This window comes from Borostomias antarcticus (assembly GCF_949987555.1).
Source record: "Borostomias antarcticus genome assembly, chromosome: 14".
In the NCBI taxonomy this organism is placed as follows: Eukaryota; Metazoa; Chordata; class Actinopteri; order Stomiiformes; family Stomiidae; genus Borostomias; species Borostomias antarcticus.
In genome coordinates this window covers 25190467-25195120 of record NC_140247.1, presented here as the reverse complement: position 1 = coordinate 25195120, position 4654 = coordinate 25190467, and positions in this window count along the sequence as shown.

Below are 4654 nucleotides of genomic sequence, written 5' to 3'. Positions count from 1 at the left end.
TTGAAATCATACTTTGTTAGGTGGTCATTCTGGCCATTCCTCTAACCAGCATGGTCATGGACAAACCAACTCAGGCATCATAGCAGAGTCACCCATAAAATTGAAAAAGGTTAACAGACAAAATATGAAGCCGGGTTTGTTTTAATGGGCAGCAAGGGCTCTCATGTCACACCCAACAACCGTCTGCTCTATCAAGTGGATTAGTGTGTGCTCTGTGTATGTGTGTGTTTGTATGTATGTGTGTTTACTGTGTGTGTTTGTGTGTTGCATTGGGAATGGGTTGCATTTTGATTATTTGCTGACTGACCTGTCTCCCCTCTTATTTGTAAAACTCATGAATACAGACAATGGTCAATTATATTAGACTGCCAAACATCCAGACCTTTCTTCTTTTATCAGCATTCAGATTGAAATTATACAGTAACACACACTGTAGAACGGCTAGTCATTAAGCTGCTGTTTCAAATTCATGGATTCAATTCAATTACCTCTAAGATGCTCATAACATTTAGTGGTATTTCATTAGTTTGTGTATATAGTGCAAGAGAGAAAAGACAGGTGAGTAGGTGTGGTCCCCAGTGAGGCAGATGTTGGATGACTATCTGGATAGAACCGGTCTGGACTGACATCTCATGTGTCATGTGGAGCCAGAGCAGATGGTGACCTTGACTCCTACAAGAAAAAAAGAGGTCACCGAGTCCAATAGGTTGTTACAATTCATATTAGAAGACCGCATCACTACTTACCCTGACATCTTAACAGCTAACAAAAGCAGAATGAGAAATGTGTGTTGTTTAAGCTGGCACAGTTTTATGAAATGCTATTCTTACTCGGCATCCAATGTCAAAAGACAAAAACAAACAGCAACCTTAGGTCATAGTGCTCAATTATATATATATTTACAATTCTATCACAAATTGTAAATGGACTGTAGTTATATAGTGCTTTTATCCAAAGCGCTTTATAATGGCCTCTCATTCACTCATTCACACACACATTCACATACCAATGGCAGCAGCTGCCATGCAAGGTGCTGGCCTGCTCATTGGGAGTAATTTGGTATCCAGTATCTTTGCCCAAGGACACTTTGATATACACTATGGACAAGAGGAGGCGGGATTCGAACCGTCGACCCTACGATCATTGATGACCCGCTCTACCTCCTGAGCCACAGCCACCCCATAATTATCTGTGTTAAAACACTCTGAAATATGTTCTTATCTTCAAAGAGTAGACAAAAAAGAAAATTAACTTTTCATTGAGCTGTGAAACACATTTATTAAGCATAGAGGTTGTGCATGTCTCTTTTTATACCAACTCAATAGATTAATTAGCATAGTGCAAGGAACACCTGTGGTGATTAAGGCATGATAAGGACACCTTGTGATTAATCATCGGCACCAGTCAGTAAGTGAAGGGGGGGGACTTCTGTGGACAAAAAATAGATCATTGGAACGGCGCAGTCACTAATTTATGCACAAAACTGGACAATCATTAACTTTGCTTAAGAAAGGGAACAACATACAATGTGTAAACAAATAGTCAACAGAATGTATTCTTCATTCATGGATGATGAACATCTGCTGTGTAGCTCAAAGGGCTCCATTACAGGAAATTACAGTGTATTAACTATGTATTACCTACAAGACACTATGTTAATACAGTATTTAATGAAGCATTCCTATACATGGCAGACATGATAAATCAAATAACTTATCTGTTGATAAAGTAAAGTATTTCATTTTTAACTGATTTTAACTTTTAAAAAAAAGATGTTATACAATAGACACGTAAAGGCATGTACTGTATCAGAGCTTCTGTTAAATCATTAAAACTGTAAAAACAAAAAATGCCTTTATATACCATACAGTGTAGACAAAAAGTAGAGAGCAGAAGAATCATTCATTCTCAACAATGTGCATTAAAACAAAGGCTGATCTATCCTCTCTACAGTTGCCCCAAACCCCCTGCTGTTCCTTGCACAGATTTATTTTAAATAATTTATCAATATGAAAATCATACCAAGCACATGCGGTGCCACTAACCTGAACCAACACAGACTATTTTCCTTTCCTACTTTGTGTGAATGGAATAGTAATATATTATTAGTACAGAGAAAGAAAAAATAAAGAAGATAATGGACGGTTTTGAGCTTTTCTACTGGACTGTGAATTCATAGTTACCCGTAAACCTTGTGTACAAGATAAGAACTAAGCTAAAGGGAAATATGGAAGTCCTGTTTACTCGAGATACACCTGAGAGGTTAAAAACACTTTTAATATGTAGTGTGTTTTTCAACCTTGATTATTGATCAGTTATTGACAGTTCAGACAAGGACATATAAGGATTAAGTCACCGTGGCAAGGGTCTTGGGGGAATACCCCTGGGTCTCTGCTTTGGACAAGAGAGTTTTAAACAGAGCATTCATTATTTCAGGGAAAGTACAGGGATATGCTGATATTAGGGGGATGGCTTTAATATTTCTTAGCTCAATGACTCAAGAGTTAAGTGGCACACACAGGATATGAATAAACCATGGACAGTACCAGTGGTACAGGAACAGCAAATCCCACCTTGTATACAGCAGGAGAGGAGATGAGGCAGATTAGATGTGCCGCAGCATATTGGGATCTACTTTCAGCAGTCTGCCTGTTACAGTGGATTCTTCTCACAGCCATGGTATGAATAAAGGTCCAACAGGATAAAAATGGAAAAATGGATTAACACATAAACACACACACACACACAAACCCACACACACAAATTGCTTACTTTTTGTTTCAATTGAGACTGAATTTCCTGTCCAACTGTCAGAATTGACTAACGCATCATCATAAACAGCATATAAATCTAGGGTACAGTAAACTGACTTCCTGACGCATACTATTTAATGTGGCCTTGCAGGTCAGTCCTTTTTGATTATCAAATTATCTATTAATGATACATGATAATACACCACAACCAAACCAACTGTTTAATTATCCCCTCTGGCATGTATGAGTTCAGTACGTCCTTCTGAATGGAGCTCCTAATTTTGAAACTCACAATACACTAGAGCAGCTAGATTCTGTGCTGCTGGAAGTGTGCACTGCGCCAGCTGATATATTCATATGCTGGAGATGCTGTCCACATTGATTGAAATGTCCTCACATTACCCTGTGCTAAACTCATGCCTCTTTCATTTAAAAGAGTATTTACATTACCGGCTGGGGCATTTTCTCCTGTGATGCAAATGTGTACATGTACATTTAATTTCTTAGTCAGGCTCAAATAGAAACTGAATTTATCTCTGAGAAGCCAACACATAAATGTTACAACATTGCCTTTTAAGGTCTGGTCAGACAAATATCTTACATCTTATCGACCTTGAAGCTTCAGCAGTGGTTAGCTCTTACTGGGGTTTCAGGACGATAGAGGGAGAATATTTTTCTGCATGGCTACCTGCATCGAGAGGTTATGCCTCCCTCTCCCTCCTGGGAGTTTGTAAGATGTGGGGACAGCAGTGCAAATGCATGTGAGCGTTTTAATGTGTGTGTGTGTGTGTGTGTGTGTGTGTGCATGTTTATTCATGTTATTGTGTGTACAGACAGTATGTGCATGTATAACAGTGTGAATGTGTGTGCGTATTTATATGTCTTAATGTGTATGAGCACACTCCTGTGCCCCATGCACATTCTGTTAATACACTCATACGCATGTAAGTGTATACAATGGCTGCTATGTAGAATAGAATAGAATAGAATATACTTTATTGTCCCCTCAGGGAATTTTGTCTTGGACTCGTTTGCTGCACAAATCAACTCTATACATAAAAACAGAGGAGGACAACACATCACATGTCTCACATACATATACTACACACAACACATTGTCCACAACATATTGCACATACAAAACACATTACACATATTACTCACAACACATTGCACTATGTGGATGGATCCACCTGGGAGGACCCTGCTACCAGGGAGAGTGGAGGTGTTGTGTGGTGGCTTGCTTTCCCTCCTTCGGCTAGATATGATTTACTTGTCTGAGGTGTGACCTCATCATCCAGGCTGCACGATACCCCCGCCTCCTGACGGCATAGGAGCTGCCTCAACCTCACTGGCCAATAGAGGCTGGGCAGGGCTTGTGTGAGACGCTCCTCGTTGCTGTCCGCTTGCCGCCTGCGTGTTTTTGTGTGTGTATAGGAGAGACGCAGGGAGACGGACAGAGAAAGTGAGCGAGAGAGAGAGAGAGGGGGAGAGAGAGAGAGAGAGAGAGAAAGAGAGAGAGAGAGAGAGAGAGAGAGAGAGAGAGAGAGAGAGAGAGAGAGAGGGAGGGAGTGTGTTCCATGCATGTGCAGTAACTGAGCTCTGGCAGCAGCAGAGGTAGAGGGGGAAACAGCAGCAGAGGAGAGAGAGAGAGAGAGAGAGAGAGAGAGAGAGAGAGAGAGAGAGAGAGAGTTGGAGGGAGGGAAGATAAGCTCAGGCACAGAACAAAAGCTGCAGAGACTGTTCTTGTCTTAGATCATATACCCTCCTCTGAAAAGAGCAACGGAGGAGAAGAGCACACTAGCAGGAAGACACACTGAGACTCTGTCCAAAGCTGGTTCTTTCTCCTCCATGTTTTTGGGTGCCCCGCGTTCCACCACCTTCGTCTTTGAGCAGAAAGG